The sequence below is a fragment of the Cupressus sempervirens genome, chromosome 5 (genome assembly GCF_028749045.1).
Source record: "Cupressus sempervirens isolate cs-2001-9-10 chromosome 5, ASM2874904v1, whole genome shotgun sequence".
In the NCBI taxonomy this organism is placed as follows: domain Eukaryota; kingdom Viridiplantae; phylum Streptophyta; class Pinopsida; order Cupressales; family Cupressaceae; genus Cupressus; species Cupressus sempervirens.
In genome coordinates this window covers 951,449,469-951,475,862 of record NC_143122.1, presented here as the reverse complement: position 1 = coordinate 951,475,862, position 26,394 = coordinate 951,449,469, and the positions used below count along the sequence as shown (strand labels likewise).

The 26,394-nt window shown below is 35.5% G+C and overlaps 1 long non-coding RNA gene and 1 pseudogene across 1 annotated transcript in view; one reads left to right on the top strand and one right to left on the bottom strand.

The window, feature by feature from the left end:
• Nucleotides 1-1,930, bottom strand: part of LOC149559114 (uncharacterized) — a 38,062-nt gene extending 36,132 nt beyond the window's left edge. The window contains exon 1 of the long non-coding RNA XR_016365114.1: nucleotides 1,114-1,930. This is a non-coding gene — a long non-coding RNA (uncharacterized LOC149559114). The remainder of the gene's footprint in view (nucleotides 1-1,113) is intronic.
• Nucleotides 1-19,957, top strand: part of LOC149559113 (putative cyclic nucleotide-gated ion channel 6) — a 69,228-nt pseudogene extending 49,271 nt beyond the window's left edge.
• The last annotated feature ends 6,437 nt before the right edge of the window (nucleotides 19,958-26,394 follow it).

Genomic DNA, 26,394 nt, shown 5'->3' with positions numbered 1-26,394 from the left:
CTGAAATCCCTGCCAAGTTCAGGGGTGACAGCCACAGTACATTCCTCTTTAACCACGCCAAACAGTAGACAATTATGGCATTCCAAATCACAAATTCTCCAGCCACATTGAAATTCCTAAGTACAGTACATAACAATCTGGAAATACTATAATTTAATTAAGACAATTTTAAGAAATAATTCACAATACCTCATTTGTGAATTACCAGACACTTTTTAATTCACAAGACATATGTAGTCCATAAATAAGGAGTTCAATAATCAGATCCAGAATATGGTTATGAAAGCATATTTATTGAATAACATGTTCCAATTTTCAAGGAAAATGTGTGCATCAGAATATAGAAAATGCTGTGATATAAGTGAAATGTGTAGAATGCGCTAGATAGACAAGCCTGGAGTCAACACAATAAAATTCTAATGCAGTTAGCAAATATGGTGGTTAGAGAAAATCAAGTATCTATGGGAAGAAAAACCTCGTGTTGTTTACAAGTTGAGCAAAGCTAAAATGTTGAAGCAAGAGAGAGCCATGGATGCAACAAAGGACCCATACAAGAGTGCATGAAAGGAATGTGGTTATGGCGGAGGATGAAGCAGCTAAATTGGAGAAGGAAGATCTACTTCAAGAAACATTTTAGCGAAATCCTTATCATCTTTTACAAATTCCAGCTTGAAAGGAGTGAGACAATCACAGATTGAAAGGACAAGTATATGTTTCTTTTGTTTTAAAAAAACACGGGCCGTATAAATCCCCTTAATTTTGCAGGGAGAATGCCATAAAAGTAATAATGGACAGCAAAATGAAAACCTAGTTTGGGGTATGGAGGAAAAGTGAAGCTAGCACAAGTCCAGCATAACGTATTCATTTTAGTGCATAAAAAATACCCAAAATCAAGTGTGATACCAGAAGCTTCAATTATGAAAGGGGAAATATCAGCCAAACACTAAAGTTCCTGATTCATCTAAAAAATGTCAGACGAGTAACATATTCAACCAAAAAACTTCCCAAATATCAGAAATAGCAGTTTGCAATTCATGAAAATACAAATGAGTGACTGAATATTAAGGTGAAATTGTTAAAACATGTCTACAGGAGTAGATTCAAAGGTATTACCTTGAGATTATGTGTAACAGTAAGCTTCTATATAGCTTTCAAAAAACAACAGCCTTGTATCTTCTATTGAAAAATGAAGATGGAGTTGAATGTAAAAACGAGTGTAATTCCAATAGGCAAACAATAATAGAGTGGTCATGGCATCACTTTTTAGCTCCAGAATGCCCAGAAGTGGCAGATCAAATGTGAGACAAGTTAAAATTAGTAAAGATGCTTTTGATCGGTGGTCAAAATTAGGAAAACTTGCCTAAAAACAGCTTGAGGATCTCACCATACAAAAGTGCAACAGAAAATCCTTGTAATGGTGATACCTTCATGCATATGACAAATGCCAACGTTTTCTAAGAAATCGTGAGTGCTGAAGTAAGTGAGGAAAAGAATATGCTCTAGACGTCAAGGTAACACTAGATGTGAGCACGAATGCGCAAGAAAAGAAGCCATTCAGTGGTCACAACATCACACTTTACTTCCATAAACCCAAAAAGGCAATAAGAATGAATTTACAATGCAGAAATATCTTCATCAACAGCAGTTATACGCAAAATGAACAGGGTTGTCTTCAAAACATAGTGGCTTAAGCACCAGATATGCTCAAAATCACAAGAGTAACTCCAAGTCTACAAAAATCCCTCAAACCCTAGCAGTGGCAACAATGAAAATAAAAAGATCATGCTCTAGACATCAAACCTTCCAGATGTGCTCAGGAACAAGGAGAACAACTCTAGAAACAACTACAAATGGAGTAAAAATGTCCCCAAACCCTAGTCATTTTTTCTTCTTGGCTCATAAACTTTCCAAATTGCTCTCGATAAAATGAGTGAGAAATACCTAGATGAAGATGCATATGTTTGTCTTTCACAACTAAAGTGTATTAATTTTGGAGTCCAAGAATTATCATGAGGTTTGTTTATTTTATTTTTCAAGTATACTGTGGGGTGGGGAGTATTTAGAAATATTTGGAGATAAGAGCTAAGTGTTATTTAGACACTTTTCATTTTGCATTGAATCTATATTGTAAAATTAAATATTAAATGATGATTATAAATCATTATAATATTTTTTTTATTCGAAGTGCAAGTGAGAGGGAAGTTTAAATTTGCTCTTGTGATTGTTGGGTGGATATTTTGCAATCGACAGTTTTAAGTAAAAATCCAGTCACAAAATAGGATGACCAGTCATAGCGTGTGAGATAGATTCTCTCCTACCTTAAAGGGAAGGCTCCCCTTTCTCACCATTCCTTGGATCAACTCAAGGTAAGCAAGAAGTCGAAAGATTTTATAAAATGAGTGTTACTAATATGCTTTCTTCTTAACTTTCAAGAAAGAATCTACTTACTCGTGGAGCAAGTAATGAGTAGGGTGAATCTCTAACTACACTTCTATCAAGAGCTGGAAACAGTGATACTGATAAACCTTCACTAACTGAAAGACTAGCTGAAAATGTACTAATTTGGCTCTGAGTCCAATCGTACTTCTATATGGAGAAACTTTACAATTAGGGCACAAAGACTCCTAAAAGTAAGAATAAATTAAATATTTTGTGAATTAAGAATGAAAATATAAGCTACAGACAAAGCTTCTAGCTATATATTCTCACAATCGCTCCTGGTCAAAGCTCTGGCTTCAACTGCTTCTTAACTCTTTTCTATTTAATTCACAAGATACAATTACCAATAACACAAGATAACTTAGATGAATTATAGACAAAGCTTGCAACTCACACAAATAACAATCTCACTTAATCAAAGTTAAGTTTCAAATGCTCCTTTGTATTCACTTTCTCTCAAAATAGTGCTTACACAAACAAAGTTTTGCTGGCACAATTTCTCCTGAGCTCTATTGCATAAAGATAATGATGATTTTACAATGAGTAGGCACTCCTTTATATAGGCACAAGAGTTGAGAAAAAGGTGGAGGAAAAGGTGAGAGTAACTCAACCAACTTTGACCTAGTCTAACTACAGAAGAAAATAAAGGTTAAATGCAACTCGCATTACATCCTTTTACATACAAGTAACTCGCATTACATGTAATTACACTTTTTCATGTAATGCATCCTTTACAACTATTAACATAAAATAAAAACAAAACAACAATCTTAGAGATTGTTTCTCAGTGCCTTGAATTTGACAATAATGTCACACACTGTTGGAAGATCAACAATTTCCATAGTCTTTGATATGGCTTCTACTCTCACTGCATTTTCATATGCTGATTGCACAATTTTGGAATTTTCTACTGTAGTATCTAACAAGTGTTTTGTCAAGGATTTATACAAAACAAACTTGTTCATCGTGTGTAAACCAAAATCTTTAGAATCTACATCGGCATTGATCCTGATTGTATATTTTGAATTTACTCTTTTTGCTGCAATAAGATTACCAAAGTCATCAGTAACACGGCATCCCATTTATACAAAACAATAATGTCACGCACTGTTGGAAGATCAACAATTTTCATAGTCTTTGATATGGCTTCTACTCTCACTGCATTTTCATATGCTGATTGCACAATTTTGGAATTTGCTGCTATACTATCTAACAAGTGTTTTGTCAAGGATTTATACAAAACAAACTTGTTCATTGTGTGTAAACCAAAATCTTCAGAATCTACATCGTCATTGATCCTGATTGTATATTCTAAATTTACTCTTTTTGCTGCAATAAGATTCCCAAAGTCATCAGTAACATGGCATCCCGTTTTTTCTAAATCACAAGTAACACTTGTTTCAATTGCTTGACAATCTCTAAAGGTCACCTACAACTTTGTGATCAGCGTTCTCAATGTCTCCTCCTTGTAACCAATGAGTCCTTGAAATTTGAAAAATATTTCACATGATGGAAGAATGTCACATGAGACCATAGCATTCAGATCAAATTTTATCATTTCATCCCAATCATCAAAGATTTCCTTCAGGTTATTTGCTTCTTGAGTCAAAGAAGAGATTAAGTTTTGCTCCATTTCATTCATCTCTTTGACATGCCTAAGAACTGCAAATGTCTCTGTAATAGCTCAAACTCCTTCAGAAATGACTTCCTGTATTCAAGATTTGGCAACTTCAATCAACTTTCTCTCCTTAGACGTTTGAGAGATAACAACAACACTCTGAGAAGATTGTTTTTGGATAACCTCATTTAGATGAGAGACCTCTTGTTTCAATTGATTTTTCTTTTCTCAAAGTTCATGATTTTTTCTTTGATACATTAGCCAATGCATCTTGCAAACAACTCAATCGTGATTGCTTTCCAATTTCAACTTTTGTAAACTTGTAGTCAGAACAAGTAAGTTCCTCAACAAGTTTATCCACTAGGGGCTTAGCAACCAAAATAAATTTGGTTTTATCAAAATCAACCAAAACTTTGGAAACAATCTTGTCTTTCAAATATTTGGATTTGGTCTTCTTAATAGGAAAATTGTCCGAAAGAACAACCACTTTTCTCCTCTTTGTTGTTTATTTTGCTCAACCATGTAGGTAGGCTGAAACCTTCATCCACAGAAGTAGTTACAGTGGAGACTATTGGCATTGATCCTGATTGTATTTCCATTGTAATAGAGCAGGATTCAGTTTGCACAGTTAAGGCATAGGAAGATGCTGAGAAGACTCTGTCATGAAAAGCTCAAATCCTGTCAAAGATGTATCAAGTTGGGAAACTTGACCATTGATAAGAGTTGGAAAATCGTCAAACACATTTGCTAAATGATTGTATTGTTCATGTGCAAGAATGCAAGGAGAAGCAGAGGAAATAGGAAGAGCCGTGGTATTAACTTCTGAGATTGGAATGGAAGGAGTGAAAATAGTAGAGAATGAATCTACATCATCATCAACCTCATGCAGGAAAGACTTCATTTATAGAAGATGTATAAGCTTATGCAGGCTTTGGAGGAGATATGATCATGATTTCCCTTTCATCTGAATCTCCTTTATCAGATTCTATTTCCAATTCCTCCTCTGATTCTTCCACTGATTCTTGAAGTGGTTTAGGAACTTGAAATGATTTAGCTCCTTTTCCACCTTAGCTCTTTTTCCACCCTTCAATTTGAATTTGAGGGAACCATTAGCATTAGAAGATGAGGCACCATCTTTCCCTGTGATTTTCAATTGTGACTTTCTGCTAGGAGGACCAAAACTTCCACAATCCAAGCCCATCTTAGGATTTACTCTTTTAAGGCTTTTACTTTTCAACCATTTGTTGGTGTTTACCAAGATGGATTGAAATCTATCCATGACAGACGTACCTTCCTTTTGTTGCCATTGAATAGGAAAAGGGTACTTATCAAAACCGGCTTGATAAAACTTCAGATCAAGGATATTGCCATCATCTTCAACTTGGAAATCTGAAAGAATTTTAAACATGTTAAAATCAATTATCTACTGCAGGGTTAATCTGCAGTAGTCCATTTTTATGATATCAAGTTTTGTCCTCATATCTATCCAGATGTCTTCAGTGCAATGAACATGAGTGTAGGCTCTTTTCATTTGAGAATTCATCTATCGGTAGTCAAAATCAAATCTGGCCTTGAACTTCTTCAAGGTAATCAACTGCAACTCTGCTTCTATATTCTTTGCTTTAGGCATAGAAATGATTGAATAATTGCCAATGAGCAAAGGCTTAGCTGAGGTAATGTTAAAACCAAGCATATGCAAAGCATGCTGATCACTCTGCACATCCATGAGCTGTCTAGCTAGCTCCATCAGAATAATTTGATCTGTAGCATACCTAGGTAAGGTATATGGCTCACCTTTGGAATATCCAACTCTCAAGTATGTGAAAGTGGGAAAATAAAGAAAAATACAGCCATATTGGTTCACCTTCTCCCATGCTGCATCAGATACTTTTTTGACAGATAACTGGTTATTGAACAAGTACCGAAAATTCCCAAAGAAGGCCTCTTGGACTCTTCTATAATGGAATTTACTATTTGCTAAAGTGATTTGGTCATAGTAATCCCAAATATGAACCTGAAAATGATCTCCCTTGGTAGAAAGGCTAGAGAAAGATCCCATGGCAGCAACAATGTAAACAAGATAAGAATTCATATAGAAGGGCACTGATGTACCCACATTGCATATTTGTTGGCAAAGTGCAGTACTGATGAGTTCTCCCCAAAAGATGTGTTCTATATTCTCCATAATCTGAAACATAAACTCATACATCCATGGCTCAAAATCGGTAGAATCTTTAAGGTCACAAATCCTGTTGAGAAGGATGATGAGATCCTTATACTCTTGTTTGAAATTGGACTGATGAACTGTCTTTGACCATCTAGAGAAGTTGCTTCTCTTATTGTCTAACTAGTAAAGGTTGACATACTTCTGATAATCGCCCTTTTGCTCATTCTAGCATGCCAATGATGATACTTTGGTCAAATCAACACATTCTGCTTTATGGGGAACTTTGAAGATTTGTTCTATGACCTCAAGATCAAGGCTAATGATAACCTTGCCGTCAACATCTTTGATAGTCTTCGTCTTAGGAGTAAAATGTCGTGCACATCTAAGAATGAAATCAAGTTTTATAGCCGCTATGGGAAACGTAGACACCAAGTGAATGTTGCTTCTCTTAATACGCTTCATTTCATGACTAGTCGGAGCTTCAACTCTTTGTAGAAAATCGGCCACATCCACATGACCAATCTTTATGTCCATCACGTTATCCAGAATATATATGACTGATGAAGGGGTTGTATGTGCCAATTTTTTATCATATTGATATTTTATTTTGCCTTTGGATTTGGATGGCGAGGACATGTCTTGTGTTTGCACTGCAACACAAGGAAATCTTGTTAAATGATGCCAAAGCGTGCCCTATTCATGCTCCATAATCCAACATTTTTGGATACTCATGCTTGTGGGATGTTTTTTGGAAAAAACATTTTTCTTCATGATGCAAGATCAAATCGTTTTGATCATTAAACACCAAAATATGAACCACAATGCAATGTAACCTCCAAAATATGCCAAATCGATTTACTTGGGAGGAAAAAGATGCATTAAAAATGTATTTATTTGCTGATTTCTCCAAAAACGTGCCCTAGAATGAAGCTTTCAAAAACATTTTTGAGCTTGATAAATCCATTTTAAAAGCAAAATAAATCATTGCCAACCAAAAATGCCTCAAATAGAAGAAATCTCATGCAAATCCATTGAGAAAATCTCAAGTTATGATAAAAATAGGGTTCTTGGAGGGCAAGAACATGTTTTTCAAAAACGGACCTTTGGAGTGTCAATGCATATGTTAAAACATGTCTTTTGATCTAAATCGGACCTTTTTGGGTCACATATTTTAAAACGTGCATCTCAAAATCGTACTTTTTGGGTGCTCTTACATATTCTAAAACATGCTCATAGGCAAACACAGACCTTTTGGGGGAGAAAACATGTTTTAAAATGCAATTCACTTTTTAGATGTCTAAGCATGAAAACTTCACTTTTGATGCAATAGCATTAAAAAGGTTCACTTATGATGGACTTTTGATATAATGACATCAAAAAGGTCCACCAAAGTAAACTTTATATGCAGTGACATGTAAAATGTCCACTTTTGATGGATTTTACATGTTTTTGCATATAAAATGTCCACTTATATAGACTTTAAGTCATTTAATTCACTCAAAATTATAAAAATGTTATAAAATGGGCCATAAACAATATTTACTTATCATATTTGGAAATATAACATATAAACATCATTTAAAAAGTAACATTTAAATAAACATTTGATTTTTTAAAACAAAAAATTAAACTGAAACTATATAGTTATATAGTTACTTTAAGTGAAAAATTAAAAAGTAACTCTACTTAAAATTATAACATAAAGTGCACTATAGTCACTTTAAGTTAAAAATTTAAATTTAAAGTTAAAGTAACTTAAAAACATAACAAAAAGTGAATATAAGTTATATTTATCAAAAAGTGAAAGTCATATTGAAAATATAACATCATATTTTTAATTCGTGCTATTGCACCCAAAAAGTCCCCTTTTGAAGCACTAGAATGGACATGTCTTTTGACTAACAACTCCGATTGACCTCTGGGTTAGACCGAATTGAAGGGGAAACCAAAAGGCATGACATGAGCAAAATCAAAGGACTAAAAACAAACAAATACAAACTCAAAAGCAAAGAACGGATAATGAAGACTTTAAAAATCAAACAAAGGTTCGACAGAAAACAAAACGAAAAAGACTTGACGAAGGCCTTCAGTAAAATGATTTGATATACGGATTGAAATGGATGGATCAATCAGCATTAAACAATTGAATATCAAATTCAAGCTTAGAGAAACGTGAAACTAACTTGAAAAAGTTTCGTGCTATTACTAACATTTTGTGGTGACAAAGTACAAGACAAAAGTGATGAATGAGTCAAATGTGACATGTGTTCTAATACTTAGTCTTATGGGTGATGGAGATATTTGAAGACTTAGTGTTATCAATTAAAAGTCATGAGGAGTATTTATAGGAGGCAGTTCAAGGTCAGATTTGACTTTGCCTAGGCTGTTTAGTTGTCTTTATGATTAGTTGGAGAGTTTTGTGGGCAGTTTTGAGTGAGTCACAGGTGTTATTATGACTTAGTGGTGGGTTATGAGTCAGTTGGTCATTATTTTGATAAGTATTGACTCCTATTTTGGAGACTTTTTTCATGGGTTCAACCCCAAGAGGTTTGTACTTAGTCTATTGAGTCTCCTTTTGAGTTTTTCAGTTCTGATTATGCAGAGAAGAGACTGTGACATATCCTTGTGTAATGCCTGCCCCTAAGTCGCATTTCTATCATCATTGCCAAACTCTTTTAGGCCAATTTATGTTTGATGATTAGTATTATTATTTTAGAGATTATCAGATGTTGTTTTACACTCAGTTTATTATATGATGAGATTACTTGGTACTCTATATATTTCATGCATGTATGATGATTATTCAACGTTTTCAGTTATCGATGATGATTAGTTAGATGGTTTATTATCACACGTGCTTTCTTATGGATACTTACCCCATACTGCATGTGTATGGTGTGCGTGTTTGTTTTATTTATGTATGGTGTTTCTGATGTGGTTAAGGAAGGGAGTCGTAGTCACCTGCTAGTCGCGATCTACACGATGCACCACTTCCTGCCATTGTCTGTTTAGCTTAGAATATTGTGTTTGTACATGCGTGAATTTTATGCAAGTTGCAGGTACCGGGTATCGACTTTTCTAAATTGCCAGGATGAGCGTACCCTATCGCATTGTCTCAATGGTAAGAGAGGGGAGATAAACTCTTAAGTCCAAATCCTAAACCCTTTAGCCAATTGTCCTAATTGATAATTAGGACAAGTATCTGAGTTAAGTACCCTCCAAATGCATCAAATGATGTAATTTCGTGATTATAACCCTTTTTGTTTGATTTGGTATGTAATTTTCTATGTTGGATTTTCGTATGTTGCTTTATGAGTCCTTGGTGTATTTTCTATTAATTAAGTCTAATTAAAAAGATTAATTAATGATTTAATTTAATAGAGAATTATTATGATATCTTTATATTTAATTAATTGAGAAATTAATTAAATAAAAGAATTAAATTTGGAGATTAAAGTTCAAGGATAAATTTAGAACAGGATAATATTTATTTAATTTAATAATAATATATTTGGAGTTCATTTTTAAATAAATGCTAAATATTATTTTTATTTAAATTAATTAAATATGTTATCAATTAAGTTCTAAAATAAATTAAAAGTTGAAAGATATTAAATTATTAAGAATTCTAGATTGCATGATCTAAACATGAGTTTAAATATGAGAATTAAATTAAAAGATTAAATTATAGAAATTAATAATGTTATTTTAATTTCTTAAAAGTGCACATAAGATTAAAGTAATAAATTAATTTAAAATAGCAGTCAAGTGGAATATTAAATAAAGTTATTTAATAATTCAACTTAATGTGCATGAAAGTTGAATGCAAAATAAAAGAAAAGATAATAAAGGTTAATTTGGAGTTAACTGAGTTGTGCAAAGAGTCTTCTCGGGTAAACGCACAATTAGTGCCCCGATTTGAGGAGAAATTGCTTATCACAACTTTGGCGGTTCATTTTTGAGGGAGACGAATTTGGACGGGAATTTTGGGGAGACAACTTTTGGAAGCGAATTTCAGAAGGCTGATATCAAGAAAGTTTTCCAGAGGAAGGTTATTGAGAGGAGCGAATTCTCTTACAGTTCCTGGAGATTGCATAATAGCATCAGGATCAGGTAGGGTCTTGTGTTTTCTTGATTATCCATTAAATACGCAATTATCCTTTCCTGTCTTCTTCGTGTCTGGGGTTTGTAAATCCGAATTCTCTGTGATGAAAGTTTTAACTTTTCAATATTGTGAGTTTATTAATTGCTCTTCAATAATTTCTATATTCATGGAGATTGGAAGAGTTATTAGAACCCTTGTTTTCTAGATTAAGAAATTAAGATTTAATTTGGTAAGGGTTTTGATTTGAAATTGAAAATTCTAGAAAATAAAATAAAATAAAATAAATAAATAAATAAATATATATATATATATTTCCTTTGGAAGAAATTGTTTTAATAAAATTAAACAAAACTAATTTTAAAATAAAACTTAATTTATTTTATATATATTAAAATAGAGTTAAAAAATAATAATTTAAAAAAATATATATAATGTATTTGGAGTGGGGCGGGGCCACCACTTCCCACGCCCCACACACCCACGCTGCCGGCAGGTGGTACTGCTGCGCAGTAGTAACACCTGCGGCCGCAGGAAATGGTAGGCCGGCGGGCCTTTAAACACGCTGATTTTTTAAAAAAAAGAAAAAAATAATAAATTTCGACTTACTTTTTATAAATCGATTTTTTAAAAAAATGTTTTAAATAAAAATTGTTTTAATTAATATTATTATTATTTAATTTTTAAATTTATTAAATTTTAAATTATATTGAAATTTTATTATTATTTATTAATAATTTTATAAATAAATAAATTATTAATAAATATAATATGATTCTTTATGTATCACTAATTAATCTTATTTAAAGTTTGACTTAATTAAGATTAATTAAATCAAAAATTTGTTTAAACAAGTTTAATATTATACCACTGATTTTAATGGAAGCGTAGATTATTATAATCAACAAGGATTATTAATAATTTAATTATTACCCTTAGATTGTTTTAGGACTTTGACTTGAAATCAATTAAGGGTAATTAGGTGTTTCATTTGGAGTTAGGAACGGGATAATTTGTAAAGGTGAACTATGGATTCTATCTGTTTAAAACAAACGTTCAACTGGAAATGGAAACCTCACATTAACTCAATAATATACTTTCAAATCCAATCTCCGAGACTTTGATGTTGTCCTTGTGCTTTGAGTGTTTTGGGGTTGACCTAGTATTGACCAGTTTAGGTTGTTACCAGAGGCTCGGGATTGTGAATGTGATGTCATGATGATTTGGTTTCGATCTTTCTTAACCTGACCATGGTAATGTGATGAAGTGCTCTATGACATGATTGTGTTTACTATTTGTTATTGCTTTCCAGTTTCCTTGTGTGAAGTTGAGATGTATGTATTTGAGATACCTGACTTAACCATTTTCGAGTCTCGATCAGTTATATTGATAACCATTTTTGAGTCTCGATCAGTTATACTTGGATTCCTTTTCGGTCGCTTGAGAGGACTGAAGTATTTGTTATGTTCTTGATGATGTCATGTTTTGACTTGACCATTTTGGAGTCTTCGATCAGTATTGTAATTTACTATTGGAATACTTTCTGGTTGCTCATTGGAGAACCATTGGATTTTGTGACTTATCATTGATGCCTTCAGTTGCTGATAGAGAACTGTCGTGATCATATGATTACTATTTGATATTATCTGTTGCTCATGAAGAACTGATGTAATTTTGTGGCTTATCTTTTATGATATTTTTCAGTTGCTTGTATAGGACTGAGGTGGTTTTATTATGATTCTTTGATTTATGATTTCATGAGCCTAGGGTAGGTTATCTATGTGTAGTGTCGGGAAGTGGCTTGCAATGGGGATCAGGGCCCTAAGAGGCTGCCTGGAGTAACCCATTGTAAGTTGTTTTAATAAGTGAAAACATTTACACTAAATAAGGGAAAATGAACCTAATAAGATAATTGTATGTTCTCTCCCATGCCTTGAGTGCTAGTACAGACTAGGATGGGGTAGAGAGAACGCTTGGTTACGACCTTGCATTCCATAGTATGCCTCGTCAGTACGAGAGGATACTAGTGGTCGCAGGGATCAGTAGGGACCCGAGATTCCTAAGGGATTGCTCAGGTAACTTCTACGTGACTTTTGCAATGACACTTTTCTGCTTGAATATTAGGTTTCCTACGTGTCTTGTGGTACCTCTGGGATTTAGATGTCGATCTTTTTAGGAACCCTTGAGTTAGCATACTTATAGGATTTCCTGGACTTAGAGAGTATTTATGATTATAGGTTTTGTTATCCTATTTGGGACTTGTGACTATCTCCTCAGCACGGTGGGAGTGGACCATTTAGGTTCCACGCGGTCGGGTGGTAGTGCTTTTTACTCTTACCATTGAGATCCGTTCCGTGGTCACCGTGGCTGGAGTTTTTGTGATTGGCATTTACCTTCACTATGTTCTTGGATTATTATGATGGATGGTTAGATTTTATGTTAGATGTTTTATCATTATGGATGTATGGGCGCATCAAGTATGGTGAATAGTTTTGTATATATTTTTACTATACTTTGTATCATGGATTTGAGGATGTTGTATCTTTATCTTTACATATGTATATTCTTTTAAGCCTTTCATACCCTGTGACTTGTACAGTGGATGATTGAGCATTTCGAATTAATTGCCAAGAGGCATTCAGAACAAATGTATATTATGGACATGGGACTTTCTGATTATTCTTTCATATGTATGTGATAGTTGTTAGACTTAGAATTAATTAAATTTAAACGTGACTCAACGTCTTGGGATCTTTAAGAAATGTAACTTACAATGTATGTTGTCAATGATTACATGTTATTGCTTCCACTACTATGTGTTTGATGTGTATGTTATACTTTCTTACTTAAAAAAAAAAAAAAATTGTTTAGCAAACTTAGTGAAACTTTAGGTTAATTCTTTTGGATCCCTTGGCGGGGCGTTACACCTTGTGTCCTTGTTATTTTTTGCATCTTTTAGTAACTTAGTTTTTTGGATACTAAATATCATAACTGGATCATTTTAGTAAGAGTTTACAAGTCCTTTTCTTTTTTGCAATTTTGTGTAAACATGTGATAGATAAAAGCAATTAGTGAGTTTTAGGATTCCTTTTGTTCTGTCTCACCTCTTATGAAATTACAAAAGTGTTAGTCTGTTTGCAAGTTGCATTGTGTGTCTATCGAACTTGTTAAGATTGTTAGTGAATATCATCTTTTCCTTCACATTCTGTCATTTTAGGACTTCGGTGTGAAATATTTTTGCAAGCTTTATAGAATTGAAGTGTCTAAACATCAAAATAAGGTCTTCAGATAAGTGAAGTCAGTTATACGGTTTTTGTGTCAATATCTTTGGTGAATCACCTATCAAGTTTTTGTCAGTTTTCTACAACATCTTTTTCCTTTTCCTTTCTAAGTCCTAAGGAGCAAGTTCGATAATTATCCAATAGGAACCAGCCTAGAATTCGGAGGTCTCATATTCATAATGGCATATCTGACATGTAGAATTTGAGACCCATGTTATGCTAGGTTACTAAAGCTTAAAAGTGATAGTAGGATGTAGATTTGGTGCATAACATTAAGCACATGTCAATTAAATTTTTGAAGAAATATTACTGAAATGGGTCATAAATATTATTTACACTATATAGTTAATTTTAATGTGCAAATATCATTTCAAAAGTAATATTTATTAAGATGTTTTGAATCAATATAGTCAGGTGAAAAATTTAAAAACAACTCTACTTAAAAGTATAACTTAAAGTGCTCTATAGTTACTTTAAGTGGAAAATTGAAATAATAAAGTAACTTAAAAACATAACATAAAATGAATTTATGTTATAATTTTTCAAAAAGTGAATGTCAACTTCAAAATATAACATGATATTTTAATTCGTGCAATTGCACCTAAAAGGTCCACTTTTTGAGCACTAAAATGGTCATATCTTTTAATTGCCAACTTCGATTAAGTCCTAAGATCAAATCGAAGGGAAACCAAAAGCAATAACTTGAGTAAAACCAAAGGACCAAAATCCAACAAACACACTAAAAAATGGGAAAAAGGACGTTGAAGGCTTAAAAATCAAACATAGGCTTGACAAACAGAAAAAGTAAAAGGACTTGTCGAAAGCCTTCACTAAAATGATTCATTATCAATTGGGGTTGATCGATTGTACTAACCAATTAAATAATGAACTAAACTCAGAGAAATGCAAAGCTAAGTTGAAAAGTTTTGTACTATTACCTACATTTTGTGGTCACAAAATGTAGGACAACAGACGGTACAATCCTCATTTTTCTTCTCAGAGATGTGTTTAATCCATCGATGAACCATCTCTTCTTGAATTCATCTGCCAATTCGGTTTCCATCTTCTTGAGCAATTCCTTAAACCTTCTATTGTATGCTCGGATAGTTCCTTCTTTCCTTGCTTAGCACTGTAAATTCTGTGACGATCTCCTTGTTATCCCAAAGCAATTTAAATTTTGTTTGGAATTCTTTCCTGAGATCGTCCCATGAACCTATTTTTCGTTTGTTCGTGTCCGAATACTAGTCAATAGCAACACCTCCTAGGGTTGCAAGAAATTGTTGAACCCATTCAACTTTATCGGTAACACTATTTGCCACTCAGATAGTTTCACACATACAACAATGTATCACAAGATCTTCCTTCTCGTCACGTGTAAACTTGGGTAGTTTCTATTTCGGCCCTGCCATAACTGGTGGCTGCTGTGTCTGTAACGATTGTTCTTGTTGTGCGTGAACTTGTGCCTGTGTGCGCTCTAGTATGATAACTTCTAAGAACAGGTGTGGTCTACTATCAAACTGTACTAGCTCAAACAGTGTATCTGGGACAAAGTAATCATTGTGCGCTTGTGCTCCTTCTGCACCTTGAGCCACACTGGTTCCCTCTTTACTTTTGTATGGGTTCTCCACTCGTGGCATATGTAAGTTTAGAAACTCCTCCCTCGTCTCCTCTACCAAATTCAACCTTTTTTGCGTCTCTTCAAGTCAGTCCTTGGTAGTTCTCGATGGCAAATGGTTAGGTGAACCCTGTTCTCTGTTCAGTGCACTGAAGTCACCCTCCGTGACCCCACCATCATACCCACCAATGAGTTGCTAGAGCCTTTTTTGTCACTCGACTTGTTGTGCGAGGATCAAAGCTTGTTGTGTAGAGTGAATATCATTATTATTTTGTTCATTTCTATTTTTATTAGTACTCAACTGATTTGTCATTAATCCTCAAAAAACATTATTGTTAACAAGAACACTTTTATTTATGTAAGTCTCTGTACATCATTATGTTCATTTATGCAACCGTTATAGAGGTTAGTGCACTCACACTCTACTCACATGCCCATGGCCTAGGGCTCATGGGTGGGACCTTCGGCTATTTTCATCACTCTTTTTTTTCTCGATGGTTGCGTTCTTGGAAGTTCTGAAGGGTTTGCTGCCTTCGCTACTCCCGCTCGATCACCTTGCATTGCTGTCTTTATACTAGAAAGGCTTGTACAAATAGTCTGGGAAATTGATGCAATAGTTGACTGGCGGTGGGGCTCACGTTCAGTGAGTCCTAGACATTGTCCTCCAGAACCTTTTCACATACGGCTTCTCTACATATGAAGGTTTCAATATTTAAGTGGAACAAAATGTGGAAGTTCTCCGTCATTTTGTGCTCCCCTTTGAACAACTCAGGTATTCTGTATTCGTTAACTCTCACATTCTCCTCTAGAGATATTCCCATTTACTCTATTTGTGGTATGCCATTGGTCGCGTTGCTTTCCTCAAATTTGAAATGACAACAATGCCAAATGTTTACCCTCGTGGGGTAATAGAAACTAATTACGTACAAGAAGTAAAGTGCTCAACATGGAATGTAAAGAGAAATAATAATATTATATTTCATTCATTGATCACCTTACACAAATATGCTTCCTACCAACATGTCTCAATTAAAGGAAATGATACATACATATAGTATCCGAGGGGTCTAATTACGTACAAGAAGTAAAGTGCTCAACATGGAATGTAAAGAGAAATAATAATATTATATTTCATTCATTGATCACCTTACACAAATATACTTCCTACCAACATGTCTCAATTAAAGGAAATGATACATACATATAGTATCCGAGGGGTCACGAGGTGAACCATTGCAACCGTTCAACTCCCTCGGATGTGCCAACAGTCTAACTACTCCATAACCTGACAACAATAACTTAGAGGCTTTCATAAACAAATTTCAACGCATTTCAATGATGGTTTATGACATTTTAGAGAGGAGACATGTAATATAGGGATAATTTTAAGAAACCCCCTCCTAAGAAACTTTTTAAAATCGTGGCGAATCCAACATAACTTCTGTGGAAATAAATTAATTTCTATTGGCAATTTTTTATTCAATGTAGGAAAAACTTTAATTTTAGGGGCGATTTTATTTCGGCCATAGTAAAATCCGTAAAATTGAGACATGGAAAAAGTATATGATGTATGAGGCGAGTTTGTCCCTTGTGCTGGAAAAGCATCTAATTTATGAGGTGACTGTTCCCATTGTATAGAAGAAGTATTATATGAGGCGATTTTCCCTGTTTGATGGAAAAAATATATATTGTATGAGGCGATTTGTTCCCTTCTAATGGAAAACATATATAATGCATTGGTGAATCTGTATCAGGATATCACAGTGGATGATGTTGTTGATTAGCACAATGTGCACCTAACATTCGTTTACCATCTGATAATTATATATCAACAATTGAATTTTTATTTCAGGTTGAATGTCTTGAACGAAACCTCAATCTTCTTCAAGTCACTGGAATGGTGACACGTCTCCTTCCACCTAGTTTCACTTGTAGTGGACATTAAATAGATGTCTTGTCATTGCTAGTGATATTCTCTCTTCCATTGGCTCCACACGCATCACTTTTTTCGGTACAATCCTATATTTATGGGGAAGATTTCCAAATATTTAATCATTTAAAGAAATTGAACTGGAAGGACAAAGGGTTAGGGTTAAGAAATTTCCAGGCATCCGAGCTTATTTATAGGCAATCAAGCTTCTTTCTTCGTCATTACTCATTTCATCTTTGGTAGTCACTAGTCTGGTAGTTGTCGATAAATTCTGGTCTTGTTTAGTTCATTGCTCTAGAGGTAATTTATTTGCAGCTAATTAGTCTAGTTTAGTTCATTTATCTATAGTTAATTGTTTTCTCTTGTTTACATAAATTGAGGATCAAGATGGACACTCCAATTCGTCTGATATGCAAATTGGAGGAGGCCCAGAAGGCCTTTTTAGGCCCCTTCCCATTAAAACCTCGAGTCAATTTGCAATGAGGTTTGAGCCTTTCATCTTTCATGCTGTGAAAATGGTGTTGGGCTGCAAATTTCAGGAGAACGAGAATAGGTATTGTGCCAAAATGGACACTATGTCCCATTTTCTGGCCTCTCTCCTCGATCTCGGAGGAGAAAAGGTCAACACTATGATGCTGCTGAGGAAGACCTTTGAAGGCTTCATGGGCAATGATGTTGAGGTTGCCATTTTTGCAGAATTAGGGGTGGGGATCCCTTGGCCAAGTGAAATCCTCAAACTTCTACAACCTGGCCAGAATGTGGCCATCCAACCATTTTTGTTAGGAACTGGGCACGATGTCACTCACCCGCAGTTGAAGAGTTGCAGACCTAATGAAGCATTATGGCTGGTAAATGCCCCTATAGATTGCAAATTCATTAACAACAAAATCTACGCAACTAAAGGTCAGAAAATTATATCCTCAATTTGTTGTTACTGTTTTGAACAGCAAACACTGATTGTATGTTGATTTTTGTTTGCATCTGTTTATCAGTTTTCTGAATGTTATCTGAATGCATTGGAAATTGATTCAACATATTTTGCAGTGAGGATGTTTACCAAAACTAAGGCCAAACTCTAAATCAATATCTCCGCATACAAGAAACTTACTATACAAAGCAAGTCGCCTGTTATCCTGTGTAACAAATTTGGACAGAAATAATAATGAGGAGAACCTTAGTTGCCAGTGCAGAGTCTTATATGAGATGTGGAGGCATCATTCTCTGTACTAAATTCAAATAATTATTGAGTTCTATATCCCCTTGTTTTGGCTATCCAGCTCAAAGATGCCTAGTCCTTTTCCATAGGGGAAATATCCTTTTCAGATGTAGGACTTTATAGGCCACCAAGGAAATGATACAATCTCTATAGCAATTCATGTTAGTCACAAACACAAGACACCAATTTTATTCGAAGATTAATATATTTAAAACAGGCATTTAAAAACCATTTCTGATATTAGTATCTCAAGTTTTCACAAGGAAGCAGTTGAAAAGTGCCGTGTATCATTTCAATTGTCTTTTAAATCAAAAGCTTTATAACATTCTGTTGATAAGTGTGATGTGGGCACTGTAGTATAACATATTCTGTTTTACTGTCTCCTTCAAGTTTGTATTCTGAATTGGCTTTTCTATTGCAAAATGTTTGGGCTCAGGAAACATGTTTTAAATTGTGTTTTTTTTCCCTATTGCAGGCCTATTTGCGGTCATTGACAATCAGGTTGGAAGAAATGAGAGTAAAATGGGCTGATACAGAGGCATGGATGCACCATCGTTTGCTCCCTAAAGATCTTAGAGATCATGTCTGCCGACATGATCAATACAAATGGCTTCAAATCAGAGGAGTAGATGAAGAGCAGTTAATTCAAAGCCTTCCAAAAGACCTCAAGCATGACATCAAGAGGCATCTCTGTTTAGACTTAGTCATGCAGGTGAGTGACATCTATCCCACAATTTCTTCTATCTAGTATTCAACAATTCTTGTCAATGCCGGGTTGTAACTTTTAAACCCACTTCATGGTTGAATGACTCATAATGAGTACTTGAAATTCGTTCTATTTGAATCCATAATTTGTGTTGAATAGATTTACTATATTGTAGGTACATTTGTTTAAGAATATGGACGATCATTTATTAGATGCAATGTGTGAGCATCTTAAGACATGCCTTTATACTGAAGATACACTTATTGTAAGAGAAGGAGAACCTGTGGGCGAGATGCTTTTTATTATTCGGGGCCATATAGAGAGCCTGACAACATATGGAGGGAGAAGTGGATTTTTCAATTGTAGTTATCTAAAACAAGGAGATTTCTGTGGCGAGGAACTGCTAATGTGGGCTTTGAACCCAAAGTCTGGTGCGAAATTTCCATCATCAACGAGAACAGTGAAAGCTTTGTCAGAGGTAGAGGCATTCACTATAAGAGCAGAAGCTATAATGTTTGTTGCAACCCAATTTAGGCACTTTCACAGCAGACAGGTTAAACATACCTTTCGCTTCCACTCACAGCAGTGGAGAACGTGGGCTGCTTGTTTCATTCAATCAATCTGGCGCCATCACTACAAAAGGAAGGGTGCTGAAATTCTTCTCAGAAACCAGCACAAATTGGAGACTGCTATGGCAAACAATGGTGCTACTTACCTCAGCCAAAAAGCAACATTTTATGCATCCTTTTTTGCGACAGATGCTCTTGATGGTATGCACAGAATGCGTACTATGAAATCAGAGCAGCCAACACAGGTTGCTGAACTCAAAAAACCCTCAGAGCCTGATTTCAGTGCTGAAGCTTCTGGAAAGGTTTTATTTTAATTGTTTGCATTGTACATGATTGGCCCGTTGCATACAACTTTAAAATGAGACTTTTCTATTTATATGTGAGAGTCTGGAAAGAGTGAATGTTTCTCTCATTCCTGATCGATTTTACGGATGTTTTGAATTGGAGAAAAATGTTTATATAGTAAACCAATTGTCACGTTTCTCTCCTTGTGATCAAGATTTTAAGATCAATCCTATGCATATTATTTTCAATTCAAGCATATTTTCCTCCTCTCTTAAAACTCCGCTTAGCGTGAAATATTGGCTGTATCGAGTGTCAGACTGAATCACTGCATTCTCAGCAGCTTCTCGAATATAATCATTTCTGAAGGGAATAACAGTATCTTAAAGTGATGAGATGTATATTCAAGCACTATGAAGCTGTACGTGCGCGCGCGGGGCGAGGGGTAGGATGTCTGATGCCTCAGCTGATGAGATGTAAACCATTCATATTGAAAGAATCATTTTGTTTGTTCCTGTTCAATTTTACAGATATTTTGAATTGGGAAACATATTTTTTACTGTAAATCAATTATCGTGTTGCTCTCTTTGTTATCATTAAGATTTTAGTATGAAAACTTTGCAAATTAGTTTTCAACTGCAGCATACTTTGATTCTCTGATACACTTCGGTGTGCAAAATTTATTGTATTGAATTTTGAGTGCCAGACTGAATCATGGGTTCTCAGCAACAAATCAAATCAAAATTTCTGAAGAAAATAACATTATTCTGAAAGCGATGAGATGGATAAACACTTTTGAGGCTGTGTTTGTTGGGTACAAGGGCAGACAGGGGACAGTGATGAGGGGTGGGACACCCTGGCTGATGAGGTGTAAACCATTCATACGAATAATGCCAATTAGTGACGGTCTTTAGTTTTGCATGATTAATTTTGTTTACATCCAATTTAGACTGCAGACTCTTTTGTACTGTGAATCATTTGTCTTCGTTTTTCTTCAATTTGTATTAGTTCACAATTATATTGAGATTTTATTGGATTTGCACGAATAACAAATGTTCTCTCAATTAAAGAAAGTTGGGGATATTTCTTAGTATATTGTTTAGTCAAAGGGATTTGGTTAGACGGCTGCACATTAATGGGTCTAATTCTATAAATGTTTATGTTAATGTAGATTGATGTAGATATATAGACAGACATATTACTAAATAGAAAGTGAAATTATTTTGATTGAAGTAAAAATAGATTTTAAAAGGGTTTAGATTTTTGTATAAGTAGTAAGAAAAGGTAATAAAGCTTAATAAAATAACAAAATAACAAGCATGTCATAAGCGGAATAACTCCTAATTATGGAACTTTTCCCTTCACAACTTTGCAACTTTTCCCACATTGTTGTTTGAATTTGCATGGCCTATGAGGGCTTCCTATCGATTGACTCGAGTCCCCTTGTTTGTCTGGACCTACTCTTGGTGCTTACCTCTAGCCAAGGGGCCAAGGGGAGGTGGATCCCAATGTGTTTGGATCTAGGGTGTCGATTAATGGAGTTGACTTCGTGGGGACATACTCAATTGGTGATTCTCTAGGGGATGACCTAGCCTTCTTGCAAGGGCTCCCTAAAAAGTCTCCTCTGACCAATGTGATGTTGAAGGCTAACTTAGCTAGTACTTGTTTGTGATGGAAGGATGCCTTGGTGGTTCTCCTCCTTTTGAGGATCCTAAGATTCTTCAGGGTGCAGAAGGTCCTAAAATCTTTCTGTCGGATAGTGTGGTGGGGAGTGTGTCGTCTTCACTATGACTCTGTTTGGTGGGTTGTTTTATTGCTTTTAGACCATCGATCGAGATGGTTCGAAAATGTGTTGGACAAAACTGAAAGGCAAAAGGTAGTGTAAGTGTTTTGGCTAGGGCTAGTGGTTTGTTTTTCTTTACGTTTGCAGTTACGGAACACCTAGCTATTGTATATGAGCAATGTTAGTATGCTAATAGAAACCAAATTTAAATAAAACTTCTACAAACTAAACAAAATTCATAAACTTTAAGATAGACTAAGATGAGCTCTCAATTGAGAATATGACCCATTAATGGGCTCTCTCAATGAGAAACTCTCTTGTTGAGTAGCTTTGTCTAAATAGATAGGATGTATGCTCAAGCTTATGCTTCAAAAAGGGCTTCAAATGGAGTTGGAATTTGGGTGTGAGTGTATGGTTTTGATGTAAAATGGCTTCTCAAAATGGAATTATGACTTTACTTCATGGATTGTGTTATTTTGCAAAGGGGAAGGATCTAATTTATAGGCAAGAGGCTTGAGGGATTGAGGGCTAAGATGCAAGGATGGGAAAAAGCTTATGGAGGGCTCAGATTGCATGAGAGGAGAGCACATGGATTGTGCTTCGTTATAGCCAATCAAAGAGTGACACATGTCACATGGTGAGAGGATGGAAGAAAGGGGAAGGATGAGTCAACAAAGGAGGCTCAAGGGATAAAATTTTCATAAAAACCCTCATAATGACTTGTAAGAGCAATAAAAGGGCTTGGAAGAGTCATTTATGGCCTAGTGGGCTTCATAAAGTTTTATGGTTGAGATATTTTGACGGTGATGAGAGCAATTTCGACTTGGACTTGATTAGGAAGGTTTTAAGCTTGTTTAGGCTTGTGCAAATGATTAGAGGATGGATTAGGATGGTTTAGGATTAGCTTAGGGATAGGCAAGTGGATGGCATTTAATGAGGGTGGGTGAAGGAGGAGATATTTGTTAATTTTGGCTTGGGTTAGTAAGTTTTAACCCATGTTTAGAGAATGTGACAAGGTTAGGAGGGGATTAGGATTAGGTTTAAAGACATCTTCTAGAAGAGTCTAGACTTTGGATGAGGATAAAGACTTTCTAAAATAGTCTAGAATTTCCTAGGATGAGGATGAAGACTTTCTAGAAGAGTCTAGAACTTCTTAGGATGAGGATAAATTAGATTTTTAGGAAATAAATAAAGTTTTATTTATTTCAAGGGTTTGGGTTGAGGAGATATTTATTAAAACTTTTTTAATAAACATGAGGATTAATATTTAATCTTAATTAAATATTTTGAGTTGGGATTAGGGGTAGGAAATGATGGGATTAGCCTTTAATCGAAATTAAAGAAGGATTAGAAGATTTTGGAAGAGGTTTTTGGTCATAAGGAAATTGGCCAAGTTTTGGGCAAAAAATAAATTTTTTATTTATTTTAAGATTTTTGGTCAATTTATTAATTAAATAATTAATAAATAAGAAAATAATGTTTAAATAAGATTTAAACATTTTAGGGAGGGATTCCTTAATTAAATATTTTTAATTAAGATAAAGGGATTTAATGGCATAAAAATTAATTAATTAATTAATTAAATAATTAATTAATAAATGATGATGTCATCAGGAATTTTTTCAAAAAATAAAAATACTTTATTTTTTAAAGGATTTTTAGGTGTCTACATTTTGCCCCTCTTTGATGTGATGCCGCAAGTGGCATGACATCAAAGATAAGAAAATAAGATGCCCAAGGCTAGAGCAGAAGAGGAGAGAATGGACTGTGAGATGCCCCCTCAAGAAGGCAGCGGGGAGAGAAAGCGAGGCTCGATGGCTTCTTGAAAAATACAAGAATCTGGGATGAGCAAGGAGACTCAGATTGGATTAAGAGAAGAGGTTTAGTTAGCTCAAACTCTTACTATGAGAGAATGATAAAGGGAGAATCAGAGGCACAAGAGGAAGCAAGCTTAAGATCTCAGGGATTGCAGAGGATGAAGGAGTGGAGCGCTATAAAAAAGAATCCAGGATAGGGAGATGGATGAGGGGATTATAAAGCTGATGCAATAAGATTTCAAAGAGTTAGATTGGCGGAAAATGGGTTTCGGAGATCCCTAGGACTAGGATTGTGGATCTCGAAAGATGAGGCTTGGTGGGTTGATTTGGATTGGTGGATCCCTAAGACTAGGATTGTGGATCCCTAAAGCTAAGAGTTATGAGTGATTCAAAGAGATACTGATGCATCAGCTGGGGTAGGAGAGATGGATGCTAGATATGGATGGGGGATAATGGAGATGAAGGAAAACCATTGAAGCTTTTTGAGTGGGGGGATACTTCAAAGAGAAGTACCACAATGTAGTTGAGCACTAGATTTTCTATAGGACTATTGGTTAATTGCCAAGGTTACCAATAACATCAAGGCCTTTTCACCAACCATCCAAAGGACTGACAAACTAACTCAAAACAAACACACAAGGATTGCCCCAGCATCACACATGAATCCTAGAGGAAGCAGCGTGGAAACGACACTGGAGAACCCACAAGCAGAAAAGAAAAACAAACGAAAGACTTGATCAAGACCTTACGCTCTAATTGCCCCATTCGCAGCATACCATGATATGGAAGATCGTGGCAACCTTGAGGAGGGAACAAGGAGATTGCTTGGAAAAGATACTTCAAGACCCGAAAGGGAAGATCCCAAATCAAAAGAAAGTGAAAATCCAAAAGAGAGCCGTTTGCCAACGAGATGGGTAGGGCAAGGTACTAACGGACCAAGATCAGACATGAGGAAAGCTATATCCTGCAAGAACCTATCGGAGAACACCGAAGCTGGTGGATTTGGATGAGTCATGCGTCTGGCAAGCTGAACTAAGAAAGATAACACTTTGGTGACAGGAAATCTAGCTAAAGGATACGTTGGAATAGCTAACCAAGATGTGTGATGGGTGTAAGATGTTGATCAAGGACGAACTGACACGAACGCTGGATAGATACGATGGTACTAAGCTAAAGAGGATGTACAAGCTGACGGACCAAGATATGTTACAAATGTACAAGTTTGTTCATGTTTTGGTTTTTGTGAGATGGAAATGTTTGTGAAGGATGGGATGTCTATAATAGGTGATAGGTGGATAGGTAGATGGTTTGCGAAAAGCTTAAGTGAAAATGGGGTTTTGTGTGTGCACGTGATAGTATACAAGCTAGGATACAAGATTATTTATAGACTGGTATATGGTACAAACCTTGGACAAGATTCAGATAGACAAGGTATGGTACAAGATTTACAAGGTATAATACAAGCTTTGGTACAAGATTTACAAGCTGTATAGGAGGTATTTACAAGCTTCATTAGATTTTGGATATTTGGTTGGAACACCAAGGGAACAAGCAAGTGTGTCTTATGGGATGGTGGGTGAATGGATGAGGGATATGATAGTGATAGATAATGGATTAGTCTTTAGTACACAAGGTGCCTGAATTGCCAGGTTTTCACCAAGGTACCTATCCAAAGCGCTTGAATTGCCAAGTTTTCACCATTGGACGCTTATTTCTCTTTACTATTTTTTTTTTTGTATTTTTCAAAAGCTAGGTATACCAAGGATCTTCAAGCATAGAACTTCTTGAGATGAATGATGTTAGTAGGATCATTCAAGAGTTCTCCTTCTGGTGTAGATAGCTGATAGGCTCCGGAGCCAAAGGAAGCAGTGACAACATAAGGACCAAGCCATGTAGGTTCAAACTTGCCTTTCTTTTCTCGATCTGCTTGGACTTTCATATTTTCTTTAAGGACCATGTTACCTGGCTGAAAGTGTCGTGGAAGCACCTTCTTGTTGAAATTCCTTTTGAGACGAGTTTGATAGACTGTGAGATGATCATAGGCTTGTTGTCGCTTCTTGTCTAAGAGATCTAGCTGGGTGAGCCGAGCTACTCTATATTCTTCATCTGATATTTGCCCTTGCAAAGATATGCGCAAGGAGGGAAGTTCAACCTCTATAGGTAGTACCGCTTCGGCACCATAGACTAGGGAGTATGGAGTTGTGCCTATGAATGTACGGAAGGAAGTTCGATAGGCCCATAGGGCTAGATTTATTTGTAGGTGCCAATCACGGCCGGAATCATTGACAACTTTCTTTAGGATTTTGAGGAGGGTTTTGTTAGTTGCCTCTGCCTGGTCGTTACCTTGTGGGAAATATGGGCTAGAAAAGCGGTGATGGATGCGGAGGGAAGTGCATAATTCTTCCATGTTGAGATTTTCAAAGTTAACTCTGTGGTCAGTGAAGATGGTGGATGGGATGCCGAAGCGACAAACAATGTGGTACAAGACGAACTTGGAGACCTGAACTCCTATAGCTGAGACTAGGGGGACTACTTCCACCCATTTAGTGAAATAGTCTGTATCTGTTATTATCCATTTATGTCCATCAGATGAGAGGGGTGTGATAGTTCCAACTAGATCAAGGCCCCAACAAGCAAAAGGCCAAGGTGGTGCAATAGGCTGTAGATCTTGTGCTGGAGCGTGCACAAGATTTGCATGCTACTGACATGGGAGACACTTTCTGACAAAGTCACAGGAATCTTCTTCAATGGTAGGCTAATAGTAGCCTACTCTAAGGATTTGTCGCGCTAGGACAATATCACTCGTGTGGGCACCGCAAAGTCCAGAGTGTACTTCCTTTAACACCATCGCAGCCTCATTTTGGTCTAA